General features: G+C 45.3%; 1 long non-coding RNA gene across 1 annotated transcript in view; it reads left to right on the top strand.

Annotated features, from left to right (window-relative positions):
• The first annotated feature begins 4,790 nt into the window (after positions 1-4,790).
• Positions 4,791-17,646, top strand: part of LOC143781166 (uncharacterized) — a 28,399-nt gene continuing 15,543 nt past the window's right edge. Inside the window, exon 1 of the long non-coding RNA XR_013216597.1 lies at positions 4,791-4,846. This is a non-coding gene — a long non-coding RNA (uncharacterized LOC143781166). The remainder of the gene's footprint in view (positions 4,847-17,646) is intronic.

Below are 17,646 nucleotides of genomic sequence, written 5' to 3'. Positions count from 1 at the left end.
ATGGCACCGGGGACCAATGGTGACCCTCTTGATCTTACCACATCTTTATGAAAGATATGGAGTTGGCTGAGGGCTCAATTTTTGCACCCCGAGCTGACGTTTTTATTGACACCATTTTGGATACAATAGATGCAATACAATGTTTTAATCGCCTGTTATTGCATTTTATTGCAATGTTGCGTCAGACAACAAAACGTAATTTTGGTGTTTTCATTTTTTTCTCGTTACACTGTTAACTGATCGGATTAATTTATTTTAAATTTAACAATGGAATGGGTAGCCAACCATTTTAGGATCACTTTAGCTAAGGAAAATACAGGCAACTGCATGCTTTTGATTTTTTGGGTAATTTTCATTGATGCGGTTTGTATGGAATGTCGTTTACCCGAGGATACATTGATGGCTTTACAGCTAGAAGTATCCAGGGAGTAAGGACAATGGAAAGTGACTTTGAAATAGTTGCAACCACTGTTCGGGAAGTTAAAGTTTGCATGTAGGATTATACCAATGGGAAAGATTTTCTGTTGCAGATTGGCTGTGGCAACCGCAAGGGTTAAGTCTCTGCATCATTATATCTGTTTGAATATTGATCATAGGGAGGATTTGTTTGTTTGGAAAAAATTCCTTGAGAGGTACAATAAGAGGTCATTAATACAGGTCAAAGGTAGTGGACATTTTTTATTTGGAAATTTACATGGACACTGCAGGTGGAGTAAGACATGGACCTTATTGTAAGGGGCAGTGGAGTGCAGGTTAATGGCCCACGTTTTGGAACGTTCAAGGTTTTCTTAAAAATATGTCATTGCTCGAATTATTCCCGATTATTGTTGTGGTATCTATATGGGGGAGGGTTTTAATAATCATAAGGTGTGATTTCATTGCATTTAACATGGGCATGGTTTCGATTATTGATAGCGTCTCAGCCTCATCACTGCCAGTAATCAGGCTAGTTAGGGAGTTAGGTAGGCAGTGTCTGGAGTTGAATGCATGGATGGTTGTTTTGAATGTTCCTGGGGTTCAAAACTCCATTGCAGATTCCTTATCTTGTTTCCAGTGGGATCGTTTCTGCAAGCTGGTGCTGGAATCTGAAATTTTGGCAATGGAATATTCTTCACATCTATGGAAGCTGGTTATGGAGGAGCTCGGCAACTGATTTGTAATTCAATTATGCATCAGACCTGGGCTCATATGATGTTATCTCGGACAAAGATAGGATGTTGCCAGTTCTATATTTTGTTGCTAGAGCTTCTGATATGGGCTGTACAGTAGCAAAAATTACCAGGTTTGTTACTGGTCTTGTTTTTGGATTTAAGCTAATAGGTCAAAGAGATACAACTTTTTTTTCTGGTCAGACAGGCTTTGAAAGGTTTTACGAGAGGGCATAGCAAGATGTATCATCAAAGGCCCATGTATTTGGGGTTTTTGGAAAGGTTAAGGGAAGTATTGCAACAAATTTGTATTTCAAGTTTAGAGTCAGGATATGGGAAAGTGTTTTTATTTCCTGAGGATGTTAATTTTTGGGTTGGGGGTACTGATTTTTGGATTAGGAGATCTAAATTGGATCAATTAGGTAGAAGCAGATGTGTGGTGCTGGGAACAGTTGAAGGTGCTTTGATGTGCCCAAGGCGGTGTGTTGAGGTATATTGGCGGTTATAGTCAGGCAGACTAGGCACATTACTTTGTAATGTGGATACATTTTTCCTGTCTCATTTTCAGTGGTTATGAAAAAGGGTTTATTGGATTTAGGTCTTGACCGGTCTGTGCACGCTTCTCATTCGTTCAGAATTGGTGCAGCAACTGAAGGAGCAAATAGGGGCTTGTGTCCTGAAGAAATTAAAATAATTGGGAGGTGCAGTTCAAATAACTGTTTGTCTTTATATAAGGCTTTAATTTGGTTAGTGATATCTTGAATGGTGATTCTTTTAAAAAAGCTGCTTAATTTTGTTTTGTGATTATTCCTCGCTGACTTCGGTCCATATTTGGCTTCGATTTTTGGACATTTGTTCATGCATTTGGGGCATTGCATGCTGAAATCAGACCAGATGGTAGGCAGTTAGGTTTTAGGAGAGAGCTGGTGGTAATCAAGTGGCTCAGTTTTAGGGATATTGTTTGCTGTAGAGTTTTGTCAGAAATACATAGGGCAGCGCGTTGGGACAGAATGCTAGAGATTTTGGTCCTGCATATGGGTGGGAATGATTTGGGGGGAGAGCAGTCAGAGAACTGATCAGGGATATTCATTTTGATCTTTTGTGGTTTTGGTTATCATTGCTAAACATTGTAACAGTTTGAACTGATATTGTGTTGAGGGAAAAATGGAGAAAAGCAAGATTGGAAAGAGTTATTAGTAAGGCTAGGATTAAGTTAAACACTGCCATATTGCCCTTCTTAATTTGCAACAGCTGAGTCTGTGTTCGTTTCCATGAATTGTAATCTAGAGAAGGAAATTCTTAGCTAAATGATGGTGATGGGGTGTACTTGAGTATGATAGGCATAGATTTGTGGGCACTCACTCTGCAATAAGGTATTGAGAGACTATTTGGTTTGGACGTCTCACAAGCTTGAGGTGTCAGCGCTGTTCATCCTTTGAGTTAGCAATGTAATTGGTGGATGGTTCCCTTGAGTACTAAATTGAGTAGGGGTCAATCTGGCACTTGGATTGGACTCTGCCCTGTGTTTTCACCCCGGGAGCTTGTGGTGTGGTTAATCTATCACATATAGTGGCAGTATGGTGCCCTCGAGCTGCAGTTTCTACATCTGAGTGTAAATAATGGTCAATTGGAAATGTAAGAAATTTGGTGTTATCATCAGTAAGAGGGTAGGTATTGGGGTATACATATAGAACAAGTTGGCCATACCTGGTCAAGACTTGTGCTCTATTTATGTGATTTGGACACCTTCTACAGCTTTTTGAAAAGGTGGCATAGTCTATCATGTAACACCATGTGCCAACATTTGTGTCATAAATTAAGTTAACTATAAAGTAATGTAAACTAGACTTCCAAAAGATAAGCCAGATTTATCAAACAACATGGACCCCCCTATGACACCTGGCACATTTCAAGACCCAATAGTCTAATGCACCCATACACATAAAACTAATGTTGACCAAACTTGTCAATATCGATGACAACCTAATGTGTGTGGGAGCCCAGGACAACTGAGTGTTGGAATAGATAACAATTGGGAATGTCTGATTTCGGACTGCTCATCTGTTTGTTCTCAAGAGATAAGCTTACACCAGCTATATCTATTTTATAGAGACCACAGAAGTGCTTGGCCAAACATGCGCTGAAGTGTTTGGGAGAGCCAGCCAAGATGGTTACTGGCCAAACAATTTTACTGACAATCATCTAACGTGTCTGGCGGACTTAAGACTGCACTGACAAAGACAGTATTGATAAAAATGGCCCTTTGTGTTTTTATTCTAATTAAGTCCAAAATTCTGTAGGTATTCATTTTCTAGCATTTCTTTATAGTGGTCAGAGCTCCGTGTTCATGATATGTGGCTGGTATTGTATAAACATATTATTAAATGATGCCACCGGAAGGACGAGCAGAGATTTATCTATGTCCATACAAAGTAGTTCTGTATCCATACATTCTATTACCTGTGCTATTTTATTTCTATGCCTTCTTGTTTAATTCATGTATAAGTTTTACTGTTTTTTCATGAGCAATTAATCGTCCTTCACTAAAGTTCTGCTGATCGTGACTCTGTAACAAATCCTGTCCTGAAGGAACAGTTTAGATCAATATTGCGCTATTCTTAGTTGCCTGTAACCTCAATCTTCCATTGCAGAAAGCATTCAAATGTTTAACTGGGTAAAACAGATGTAAATGGGATACTTGTGTAATGAGATGAGAACATCCAAAGTGTCCATTACAGATTAGAGGTGCATTATCTAGAGACGAGATTTATTTCCACTTCCAGTGTCAAATAGCTGCACAGTAATATGTAGGGTCATAGGTAACATTTCAAGAAAAAATATGTTTTATTTAGTTATATAGCAGCATTTCAGATGTTCAGTTCTGGCTATCCCACAATAAAAGATAAAGCTCTTCCAGCTCTGTTGCAGATATTCCTGGTAGGAATATATAGTAGGCAACAATCTGGGGCAGGGTTTTGTTGCTGGCACCTTGGAGGCAGAGGTGTGTTTTGACACTCATGATTCCTAATGCAACTTTGTGACAGGGCTACTTGTGATCTTCTGGTTTATATGTTCACTAGCTATTTCCATCCTTGAATCAACTTTGGGATAATACATATGGAAATAACATGGTCCAGTACAAGATCCATTCACTTGAATGGGAACGGAAAATTGAAAAAATGTCTTCCTTTTGCCCCTTCCCATCTGCTATCCATTTTTTAGAATGTTCAAAAATACAGTCTGCATAACTTTTTTTGTCCATCCAAAAACAGATAGCAAACCGTAACATCTGTGCTGGGTTCTGCATCAGCTGCTAGGCCTTTGTTGTGGGTGATGCTTGACATTATCAGTCCTTTTTTATTACTGGGACTTTTGGTGCCATGGGATCTGGGAACTATGGGGTTAATTGTCTGGTTTTGATTGCTACTTTCTGATAGCCCTGAGTGGTGCTGGTTGCTATTTAAACACCTGGGTCTCTGACTTTGACTGCCAGTCGATTAGCTTTGCTACCTGGCTTGTGCTAAACATTTCTTGTGTTATTTTCCTGATTTCTCTTGTTTTCTGATGTCAGCATAAAATTTGACTATCCTCTAGTTTTTCGATTTTGTTCCTGATGTGACCTCTTGGCTTTGACCCTGCTTGGCGTCCCTTCCTGCCTCCAGAAAACAAGAAAAGAAAAAAGAAGTGTGTATAAAATGGTAAGGATCACCAAAATATAATGCAATTAAGTTTATTAAGAAAAAGAACCAGCAACAATTAAAAACATTTGAAAAGCCAAAGTGTTAATGTGCAATGAATGAAAGCCCATGTAAAGACTGACTATCCTCCTCCGCTGTGCGTACTTGATCAAGTGATGAAGAACCTGCTATGTATTGACTAAAACATCAGATGGGCGCATAATTGTGGAAAATGTATGACAAGGTATAGATGGGAATATCAGAAATTACAAATGGTAACTATATTCAAGAACATATGCAGATGCACCAAAAGAAAAAAGAAAAGAAAATCATTATGTCATAGAGAAGTGCATGAAAAGGCAGCCTAAAGCATGGAATAAAGAAAGGCTGTTATGAAATAAGCAGGTCACAGAAATAGCAGGGCTATATACAACCTGTTGGTTGGAATATAAGAGAACCCAGTACAAGCATGGTGCAGGGAGAAGAGAGCCCCATGCTTATAGATACTAAGCGTGGCTTCCTCAGGAGAGATAGCGGCAAGGAATGATGTCTACCCTATACATAAAAGAATAAACATTAGTGATGAGCGAGTGTACTCGTTGCTCGGGTTTTCCCGAGCACATTTGGGTGACATCCGAGTATTTATGACTACTCGGAGATTTAGTTTTCATCATGGCAGCTGAATGATTTACATCTGTTAGCCAGCTTGATTACATGTGAGGATTCCCTAGCAACCAGACAACCCCCACATGTACTCAGCCTGGCTAATAGCTGTAAATCATTCAGCTACCGCAATGAAAACTAAATCTCCGAGTAGTCATAAAAACCCGAGCAATGAGTACACTCGCTCATCACGAATAAACATGAATAATTACTGAGGCAGCAGGTGTGTAGGTGACCTGGAATGATTGCGTCCGTAATAATCACGCATGCGTGCAAGATGCTTGATGGTATTCAGGGGTGCGCATGCGCACTGTGGACCAAGTCCTGGAGATCGCATAATACGGCTCCTTTGAGTGCATGTGTGCAGCAAAGCAAAGCGCAACAGCGCATGTGCCAAAGGGAAAAGAGTATATGATAGACATGCGTGTGCTTTCACAATAAAGCATGGAGACAGCTCATGCATCAAGACAAAGTACATAGCTTATGCTTACAAAGCCTAAGGCCGGGTCACACTTGTGAGTGCAATGTGAGAAATTCGCACGAGTCTCTCACCTCAATACCCGGCACTAGGGTTGAGCGACTTTCATTTTTTTAAGATCGAGTAGGGTTTTGGGAAACCCGATTTTGTCCAGAGTCGAGTCGAGTGCAGTCGGCCGATTATCGCTAAAAGTCGGGGATCGACCGAAACACGAAACCCAATGCAAGTCAATGGGGAAGCATAGTCGGCAGTGAGTGGAGGCCAGGAAAACACCTACAGTGCCCATTTTAATGCCAAAAACATCCATTCTTGTTTCTGAAGCTTGTCAATCTTAATTAACTTTATAATAATAGTTGGGCATAGGGAATTGGGGGTCATTTGGCAAAAGTTGTGGGGGGAGTAGGGCCGGCTCAAGTTTTTCGTGGGCCCAGGAAATGCGGACTACGTCACGGCGGTGTTGCAGGGAAAGGTAATTATTTAAAAGTTGCAAGTGCTGTGATCCTGAGCAAGCAGGGGGGGGGCCCACTCGTTCGCATTGCCACTGGCACAGGGCCCCTCAAAGTACGGCGGTGTGTTTGCATGGCGGGGGCGCCTCCCACCAGCAGCGACACTTTTGCGTACTCTGAGGGGCCCTGTGCCAGTGACGTCGCCAACGAGTATGCCCCCCCACCTGATGAAGGAACCTGCACTTTCATCTGCACCTTCCTCTTTGTCCCTGTGTAAGGTGGTATAACATGCGGGAAGGGGAACCTTACTTTCAGCAGGGACAGATTCTGGCTGTGTAGAGTACAAGGGGAATGTAGTGGTCTCGGTCAATGTACCAGCAGACTCATTTAGCAGTGGCTGGGCAATGGGCAGGATGAGGAGGAAACAGATACAGGGCCAAAGAATAAAGTAGGCTACATGCAGTTCAAAATTGGTAACAGGACTAAACAGGCGGCATTGCTTTGTTCAGTGGAGTAGCAAACCCAAGAGCAGCAGACACTGTTTCAAGGGCCTAACCACACTAGTAGGCCAAATGCAGTTTAATATCTGATAGTATAGGGCGAAAGCCAGAATGTGGAAGCTCAGCTTTGTTCAGTTGAGGACAACACCAGGGAGGGGCAGACACCTTTAGTAGGCCGGAAAAGCCTATTGCATTTTTTAAAATGGTAATTTGGAGCAGAAGGTTGAAGCTCAGCTTTATTTAGTTGAGGGCAACACCAGGGAGGGGCAGAAGCCGTTAGTAGGCCCTAACCACCATTTTTTTTTTAAAACCACTTAATGAGAGCCGGAAGGTTGAAGCTCAGCTTTATTTAGTTGAGGACAACACCAGGGAGGGGCAGAAGCCGTTAGTAGGCCCTAACCACCATTTTTTTTTTTTTAAACCACATAATGAGAGCCGGAAGGTTGAAGCTCAGCTTTATTTAGTTGAGGACAACACCAGGGAGGGGCAGAAACCGTTAGTAGGCCCTAACCACCTTTTTTTTTTTAAAACCACATAATGAGAGCCGGAAGGTTGAAGCTCAGCTTTATTTAGTTGAGGACAACACCAGGGAGGGGCAGAAGCCGTTAGTAGGCCCTAACCACCATTTTTTTTTTTAAAACCACATAATGAGAGCCGGAAGGTTGAAGCTCAGCTTTATTTAGTTGAGGACAACACCAGGGAGGGGCAGAAGCCGTTAGTAGGCCCTAACCACCATTTTTTTTTTTAAAACCACATAATGAGAGCCGGAAGGTTGAAGCTCAGCTTTATTTAGTTGAGGACAACACCAGGGAGGGGCAGAAGCCGTTAGTAGGCCCTAACCACCTTTTTTTTTTTTAAAACCACATAATGAGAGCCGGAAGGTTGAAGCTCAGCTTTATTTAGTTGAGGACAACACCAGGGAGGGGCAGAAGCCGTTAGTAGGCCCTAACCACCATTTTTTTTTTTAAAACCACATAATGAGAGCCGGAAGGTTGAAGCTCAGCTTTATTTAGTTGAGGACAACACCAGGGAGGGGCAGAAGCCGTTAGTAGGCCCTAACCACCTTTTTTTTTTTTAAAACCACATAATGAGAGCCGGAAGGTTGAAGCTCAGCTTTATTTAGTTGAGGACAACACCAGGGAGGGGCAGAAGCCGTTAGTAGGCCCTAACCACCTTTTTTTTTTTTAAAACCACATAATGAGAGCCGGAAGGTTGAAGCTCAGCTTTATTTAGTTGAGGACAACACCAGGGAGGGGCAGAAGCCGTTAGTAGGCCCTAACCACCTTTTTTTTTTTTAAAACCACATAATGAGAGCCGGAAGGTTGAAGCTCAGCTTTATTTAGTTGAGGACAACACCAGGGAGGGGCAGAAGCCGTTAGTAGGCCCTAACCACCTTTTTTTTTTTTAAAACCACATAATGAGAGCCGGAAGGTTGAAGCTCAGCTTTATTTAGTTGAGGACAACACCAGGGAGGGGCACACAGACAGACTCCTTTAGTAGGCCTGAAAAGCCTATTGCATTTTTCAAAATGGTAATTTGGAGCAGAAGGTTGAAGCTCAGCTTTATTTAGTTGAGGGCAACACCAGGGAGGGGCAGAAGCCGTTAGTAGGCCCTAACCAAAGTTGAAGGCCAAATGCAGTTTAATTTCTGATACTATAGGCCGAAAGCCAGAAGGTGGAAGTTCCGATTTAGACAGTGGAGCACAATTTGAATTAGGGACTGCAGACAGACTTAGTAGGCTGTCCCCTGTGGACCATGCATCCACCACATTAACCCATTGCGCCGTAATGGACACGTAATCTTCCGTGGCCATGCCTACAGGTCCATGCGTCTGTTGTCAGGTGCACCTTTGTACTCACAGATTGCCAGAGTGCATGGACAATGCGGTCTTCTACATGCTGGTGGAGGGTTGGGATGGCTTTTCTCGCAAAAGAAGTGTCGACTGGTTAGCTTGTAGCGTGGTACAGCGTAGTCCATCATGGCCTTATTAATAGTAAATAAAATATATAACTAGGCTCTATGAACTTTTAAATAGGTTCCAGGGGTACACGGGCAGCATTGGTGTGGTCAGTGGAGGAGTATTGCAAGTAGGGGCTGCAGACAGGCTATCAAAGGCCTAAAATAACAAACAGTAGGCAGTCATGGCAGTTTTACATCGGTTACATGGATACACAGGCAGGCACTCCAGGCAGCATTGTGGTCAGTGGAGGAGTATTGCAAGTAGGGGCCGCAGACAGGCTATCAAAGGCCTAAAATAACAAACAATAGGCTCATTGCAGTTTTACAGCGGTTACATGGATAGACGGGCAGGCAGCTTGGTGGTGGTGACTGAGTGGAGGAGTATTTAAAGTAGGGACCGCAGACAGGCTTCAAAGGCCTAACATAAGAAAATGGGCTGGCTGTAGGCACTTTATAATTGGTTCCAGGGGTACACGGGCAGCAGTGGTCTGGTCAGTGGAGGAGTATTTAAAGTAGGGACCGCAGACAGGCTTCAAAGGCCTAACATAAGAAAATGGGCTGGCTGTAGGCACTTTATAATTGGTTCCAGGGGTACACGGGCAGCAGTGGTCTGGTCAGTGGAGGAGTATTTAAAGTAGGGACCGCAGACAGGCTATCAAAGGCCTAACATAACAAACAATAGGCTCATGATGGCAGTTTCACAGCGGTTACATGGATACACGGGCAGGCAGCTTGGTGGTGAGTGGAGGAGTATTTAAAGTAGGGACCGCAGACAGGCTATCAAAGGCCTAAAATAACAAACAATAGGCTCATGGCAGTTTCACAGCGGTTACATGGATACACGGGCAGGCAGCTTGGTGGTGGTGAGTGGAGGAGTATTTAAAGTAGGGACCGCAGACAGGCTTCAAAGGCCTAACATAAGAAAATGGGCTGGCTGTAGGCACTTTATAATTGGTTCCAGGGGTACACGGGCAGCAGTGGTCTGGTCAGTGGAGGAGTATTTAAAGTAGGGACCGCAGACAGGCTTCAAAGGCCTAACATAAGAAAATGGGCTGGCTGTAGGCACTTTATAATTGGTTCCAGGGGTACACGGGCAGCAGTGGTCTGGTCAGTGGAGGAGTATTTAAAGTAGGGACCGCAGACAGGCTATCAAAGGCCTAACATAACAAACAATAGGCTCATGATGGCAGTTTCACAGCGGTTACATGGATACACGGGCAGGCAGCTTGGTGGTGAGTGGAGGAGTATTTAAAGTAGGGACCGCAGACAGGCTATCAAAGGCCTAAAATAACAAACAATAGGCTCATGGCAGTTTCACAGCGGTTACATGGATACACGGGCAGGCAGCTTGGTGGTGGTGAGTGGAGGAGTATTTAAAGTAGGGACCGCAGACAGGCTTCAAAGGCCTAACATAAGAAAATGGGCTGGCTGTAGGCACTTTATAATTGGTTCCAGGGGTACACGGGCAGCAGTGGTCTGGTCAGTGGAGGAGTATTTAAAGTAGGGACCGCAGACAGGCTTCAAAGGCCTAACATAAGAAAATGGGCTGGCTGTAGGCACTTTATAATTGGTTCCAGGGGTACACGGGCAGCAGTGGTCTGGTCAGTGGAGGAGTATTTAAAGTAGGGACCGCAGACAGGCTATCAAAGGCCTAACATAACAAACAATAGGCTCATGGCAGTTTCACAGCGGTTACATGGATACACGGGCAGGCAGCTTGGTGGTGAGTGGAGGAGTATTTAAAGTAGGGACCGCACACAGGCTATCAAAGGCCTAAAATAACAAACAATAGGCTCATGGCAGTTTCACAGCGGTTACATGGATACACGGGCAGGCAGCTTGGTGGTGAGTGGAGGAGTATTTAAAGTAGGGACCGCACACAGGCTATCAAAGGCCTAAAATAACAAACAATAGGCTCATGGCAGTTTCACAGCGGTTACATGGATACACGGGCAGGCAGCTTGGTGGTGGTGAGTGGAGGAGTATTTAAAGTAGGGACCGCAGACAGGCTTCAAAGGCCTAACATAAGAAAATGGGCTGGCTGTAGGCACTTTATAATTGGTTCCAGGGGTACACGGGCAGCAGTGGTCTGGTCAGTGGAGGAGTATTTAAAGTAGGGACCGCAGACAGGCTATCAAAGGCCTAACATAACAAACAATAGGCTCATGATGGCAGTTTCACAGCGGTTACATGGATACACGGGCAGGCAGCTTGGTGGTGAGTGGAGGAGTATTTAAAGTAGGGACCGCAGACAGGCTATCAAAGGCCTAACATAAGAAAATGGGCTGGCTGTAGGCACTTTATAATTGGTTCCAGGGGTACACGGGCAGCAGTGGTCTGGTCAGTGGAGGAGTATTTAAAGTAGGGACCGCAGACAGGCTATCAAAGGCCTAACATAACAAACAATAGGCTCATGATGGCAGTTTCACAGCGGTTACATGGATACACGGGCAGGCAGCTTGGTGGTGAGTGGAGGAGTATTTAAAGTAGGGACCGCAGACAGGCTATCAAAGGCCTAAAATAACAAACAATAGGCTCATGGCAGTTTCACAGCGGTTACATGGATACACGGGCAGGCAGCTTGGTGGTGGTGAGTGGAGGAGTATTTAAAGTAGGGACCGCAGACAGGCTTCAAAGGCCTAACATAAGAAAATGGGCTGGCTGTAGGCACTTTATAATTGGTTCCAGGGGTACACGGGCAGCAGTGGTCTGGTCAGTGGAGGAGTATTTAAAGTAGGGACCGCAGACAGGCTTCAAAGGCCTAACATAAGAAAATGGGCTGGCTGTAGGCACTTTATAATTGGTTCCAGGGGTACACGGGCAGCAGTGGTCTGGTCAGTGGAGGAGTATTTAAAGTAGGGACCGCAGACAGGCTATCAAAGGCCTAACATAACAAACAATAGGCTCATGGCAGTTTCACAGCGGTTACATGGATACACGGGCAGGCAGCTTGGTGGTGAGTGGAGGAGTATTTAAAGTAGGGACCGCACACAGGCTATCAAAGGCCTAAAATAACAAACAATAGGCTCATGGCAGTTTCACAGCGGTTACATGGATACACGGGCAGGCAGCTTGGTGGTGAGTGGAGGAGTATTTAAAGTAGGGACCGCACACAGGCTATCAAAGGCCTAAAATAACAAACAATAGGCTCATGGCAGTTTCACAGCGGTTACATGGATACACGGGCAGGCAGCTTGGTGGTGGTGAGTGGAGGAGTATTTAAAGTAGGGACCGCAGACAGGCTTCAAAGGCCTAACATAAGAAAATGGGCTGGCTGTAGGCACTTTATAATTGGTTCCAGGGGTACACGGGCAGCAGTGGTCTGGTCAGTGGAGGAGTATTTAAAGTAGGGACCGCAGACAGGCTATCAAAGGCCTAACATAACAAACAATAGGCTCATGATGGCAGTTTCACAGCGGTTACATGGATACACGGGCAGGCAGCTTGGTGGTGAGTGGAGGAGTATTTAAAGTAGGGACCGCAGACAGGCTATCAAAGGCCTAACATAAGAAAATGGGCTGGCTGTAGGCACTTTATAATTGGTTCCAGGGGTACACGGGCAGCAGTGGTCTGGTCAGTGGAGGAGTATTTAAAGTAGGGACCGCAGACAGGCTATCAAAGGCCTAACATAACAAACAATAGGCTCATGGCAGTTTCACAGCGGTTACATGGATACACGGGCAGGCAGCTTGGTGGTCAGTGGAGGAGTATTTAAAGTAGGGACCGCAGACAGGCTATCAAAGGCCTAAAATAACAAACAATAGGCTCATGGCAGTTTTACAGCGGTTACATGGATACACAGGCAGCTTGGTGGTGAGTGGAGGAGTAGTGCAAGGAGTGTCTGTCCCAGTACTCCCAAAATATAAATAGATGTTAATGTCTCGCAAAACAACCAAAACAAAAAAAAAAGGTGGCATACTTAGGTACAGGGGTGGGCTCATCTACTGAGTTTCTGACATTGTAATTTGGCAGTAACTATTTAATGGTGCCAATATAGGACACAGACACAGACTACTTTAAGTTGCATCATAGATGTCTACAAATTTGTATTGTCAGTGCCAGACATTGAATGATGTCAGCGAATAGACTAAAGATTGGTGGAGCTGTGCGACATAATTTTGCACGTGGTAGAGCACATTTTGAGCTGGGGTAGGGGGGAACTCTCTTGAGGCCGGCGGGACCGCCCCAGGGCCCCTCATGTTACAACGGTGTGTCTGACGTTGGGTGCGCACCACCACCGCCAGAGACACTACATTGTACTATGAGGGACCCAGTAGCAATGCCGTCAACCAAAAGCGAGCACACCCACCTCTTCAGACAAACAGCAGTCTCACGGGTGCTTGCGCCAAGTCGCGATACCACGGCCCCGTGTGGGGAGTTTTGCCATTTAGGGAGGTGTAAACATGTCGTATGCTGTACAATCAGCTGCAGCAAATTAGACATTAGAAAAGTAATTCACAGGCAAGAGCTTTTCATAGGAAAGCTAGGTGTCGGCCGGGCAAGGTGGGGCAAAAGATTTCGAAATCCAGTTGTGGTTCATTTTAATGAATGTTAGATCGTCAACATTTTGGGTAGCCAGACGAGTCCTTTTTTCGGTTAATATTGAACCTGCAGCACTGAATACTCTTTCTGATAGGACACTTGCTGCCGGGCAAGCAAGCTCCTGCAATGCATATTCTGCCAATTCTGGCCAGGTGTCTAATTTGGAGGCCCAGTAATCAAATGGGAATGACGGTTGAGGGAGAACATCGATAAGGGATGAAAAATAGTTAGTAACCATACTGGACAAATGTTGTCTCCTGTCACTTTCAATTGATGCAGCAGTACCTGTCCTGTCTGCGGTCATAGCAAAATCACTCCACAACCTGGTCAGAAAACCCCTCTGTCCAACGCCACTTCTGATGTGTGCACCCCTAACACTCCTAGTCTGCTGCCCCCTGGAGCTTGTGTGAGAACGATCACGTGCGCTGTGTGCTGGGAATGCCTGAAGCAAACGGTCAACAAGAGTTGATTGTTTGGTTGCTAATATTAGTTCCAAGTTCTCATGTGGCATAATATTTTGCAATTTGCCTTTATAGCGTGGATCAAGGAGGCAGGCCAACCAGTAATCGTCATCGTTCATCATTTTCGTAATGCGTGTGTCCCTTTTTAGGATACGTAAGGCATAATCCGCCATGTGGGCCAAAGTTCCAGTTGTCAAATCTCCGGTTGTGATTGGTTGAGGGGCAGTTGCAGGCAAATCTACGTCACTTGTGTCCCTCAAAAAACCAGAACCCGGCCGTGACACGCAACCAATTTCCTGTGCCCCCGTGAAAGTTTCCGCATTAAAAATATACTCATCCCCATCATCCTCCTCGTCCTCCACCTCCTCTTCGCCCGCTACCTCGTCCTGTACACTGCCCTGACCAGACAATGGCTGACTGTCATCAAGGCTTCCCTCTTCCTCTGGTGCAGACGCCTGCTCCTTTATGTGCGTCAAACTTTGCATCAGCAGACGCATTAGGGGGATGCTCATGCTTATTACGGCGTTGTCTGCACTAACCAGCCGTGTGCATTCCTCAAAACACTGAAGGACTTGACACATGTCTTGTATCTTCGACCACTGCACACCTGACAACTCCATGTCTGCCATCCTACTGCCTGCCCGTGTATCCTCCCACAAATAAATAACAGCACGCCTCTGTTCGCACAGTCTCTGAAGCATGTGCAGTGTTGAGTTCCACCTTGTTGCAACGTCTATGATTAGGCGATGCTGGGGAAGGTTCAAAGACCGCTGATAGGTCTGCATACGGCTGGCGTGTACAGGCGAACGTCGGATATGTGAGCAAAGTGCACGCACTTTGAGGAGCAGGTCGGAGAACCCAGGATAAGTTTTCAATAAGCACTGCACCACCAGGTTTAAGGTGTGAGCCAGGCAAAGAATGTGTTTCAGTTGGGAAAGGGAGATGGCAGCCATGAAATTCCTTCCGTTATCACTCACTACCTTGCCTGCCTCAAGATCTACTGTGCCCAGCCACGACTGCGTTTCTTGTTGCAAGAACTCGGACAGAACTTCCGCGGTGTGTCTGTTGTCGCCCAAACACTTCATAGCCAATACAGCCTGCTGACGCTTGGCAGTAGCTGGCCCATAATGGGACAACTGGTGTGCAACAGTGTCATCTGCCGATGGAGTGGTTGGCCGACTGCGTTCTGTGGAAGAGCTGTAGCTTCTGCAGGAGGACGAGGAGGAGGAGGAGGGGGTGCGAACGCCTACAGCCAACTGTTTCCTAGACCGTGGGCTAGGCACAACTGTCCCTAAATTGATGTCGCCTGTGGACCCTGCATCCACCACATTCACCCAGTGTGCCGTGATGGACACATAACGTCCCTGGCCATGCCTACTGGTCCATGCATCTGTAGTCAGGTGCACCTTTGTACTCACAGATTGCCTAAGTGCATGGACGATGCGCTGTTTAACATGCTGGTGCAGGGCTGGGATGGCTTTTCTGGAAAAAAAGTGTCGACTAGGTAGCTCGTATCGTGGTTCAGCGTACTCCATCAGGGCTTTAAAAGCTTCGCTTTCAACTAAACGGTAGGGCATCATCTCTAACGAGATTAGTCTAGCTATGTGGGCGTTAAAACCCTGTGTACGCGGATGCGAGGATAAGTACTTCCTTTTTCTAACCAGAGTCTCATGTAGGGTGAGCTGGACTGGAGAGCAGGAGATCGTGGAACTTTCGGGTGTGCCGGTGTACATGGCAGACTGAGAGACGGTTGGAGACGGTATTGTTTCCGCCGGTGCCCTAGATGCAATATTTCCTCCTACTAAACTGGTGATTCCCTGACCCTGACTGCTTTTGGCTGGCAAAGAAACCTGCACAGATACTGCCGGTGGTGCGGAAAATGGTGGCCTTACAGTGACGGAAGGGATGTTGCGTTGCTGACTAGCTTCATTGGCCGAGGGTGCTACAACCTTAAGGGACGTTTGGTAGTTAGTCCAGGCTTGAAAATGCATGGCGGTTAAGTGTCTATGCATGCAACTAGTATTTAGACTTTTCAGATTCTGACCTCTGCTTAAGCTAGTTGAACATTTTTGACAGATGACTTTGCGCTGATCAGTTGGATGTTGTTTAAAAAAATGCCAGACTGCACTCTTCCTAGACTCGGATCCCTTTTCAGGGATTGCAGACTGAGCTTTAACCGGATGGCCACGCTGTCCTCCAACAGGTTTTGGCTTTGACACGCGTTTTGGGCCAGATACGGGCCCGGCAGATGGAACCTGTTGCGATGTTGATGCCTGCTGCGGCCCCTCCTCCACCTCCGCTTCTGAACTACTGCCGCCTGCACCCTGTTCCCCCAATGGCTGCCAATCGGGGTCAATAACTGGGTCATCTATTACCTCCTCTTCGAGCTCGTGTGCAACTTCGTCTGTGTCACTGTGTCGGTCGGTGGTATAGCGTTCGTGGCGGGGCAACATAGTCTCATCAGGGTCTGATTGTGGATCTGTACCCTGAGAGGGCAATGTGGTGGTCTGAGTCAAAGGAGCAGCATAGTACTCTGGCTGTGGCTGTGCATCAGTGCACTCCATGTCAGAATCTACTTGTAATGGGCATGGCCTGTTAAATGTTTCACTTTCTAAGCCAGGGACGGTATGTGTAAAGAGCTCCATGGAGTGACCCGTTGTGTCGCCTGCTGCATCCTTCTCTCTTGTTGTAGTTTTTGCTGAGGAGGACAAGGAAGCGACTTGTCCCTGACCGTGAACATCCACAAGCGACGCGCTGCTTTTACATTTACCAGTTTCGGAAGAGGAGGCAAAAGAGCTAGAGGCTGAGTCTGCAATGTAAGCCAAAACTTGCTGTTGCTGCTCAGCCTTTAAAAGCGGTTTTCCTACTCCCAGAAAAGAGAGCGTTCGAGGCCTTGTGTAGCCTGACGACGAAACTGGCTCCACAGCTCCAGACTTAGGTGGAATATTTTTATCCCCACGACCACCTGATGCTCCACTACCACTACCATCATTACCAGCTGACAATGAACGCCCACGACGACCTCTTGCACCAGACTTCCTCATTGTTTAAAAATCGTAACCAAACTAACTTTATTTGTTGCTGTCAAACAACTTACACGGTGAGCTATAACTTCAGTATGATTTCAATATCCCTTAACAGGTTGGTGAGACCACAAGGAAAATCAGGCACAATGTTACACACTCTGTTTTCTGTGACACCAAATCACAGAGATGACACACACGCAGGACTGTCACTCAAGCACTAATGTCAATATTAATCTCCCACCTAATTTATTTTTTTTTTTTTCTCTGTGAGACTTTAGAAACCAAATAATATTTAAAAAAAAAACAAAAAAACAAGGCTTTCTATGGCCCACTGAATGAGAGATGGCACGCACAGGAGTGGCACACAAGCCCTGACTGAGGCCAATATTTTTCTCCCACTGATTGATGTAGTGTTTTTGTGTTGAGGTTGATTTTAAAACACAAATGAAGGAAAAAAATAAAAAGGCTTTCTATGGCCCACAATTAGAGAGAGAGGTGGCACACCCAGGAGTCAAGACTGGCACACAAGCTGAAATGGCAATATTACTCTCCCACTGTTTTTTTATGTATTTTTTTTTTATTTTCAGGGAGACTTTAGAAACCAAATAATATTTAAAAAAAAAAAAAAAAACAAGGCTTTCTATGGCCCACTGAATGAGAGGGACAGAGGTGGCACACCCAGGAGTCAAGACTGGCACACAAGCTGAAATGGCAATATTACTCTCCCACTGTTTTTTTATGTATTT

Source organism: Ranitomeya variabilis, chromosome 6 (genome assembly GCF_051348905.1).
Source record: "Ranitomeya variabilis isolate aRanVar5 chromosome 6, aRanVar5.hap1, whole genome shotgun sequence".
NCBI classification, from domain to species: domain Eukaryota; kingdom Metazoa; phylum Chordata; class Amphibia; order Anura; family Dendrobatidae; genus Ranitomeya; species Ranitomeya variabilis.
Note: the sequence above shows the minus strand (reverse complement) of the source record. Positions and strands in the feature narration are given on the sequence as shown.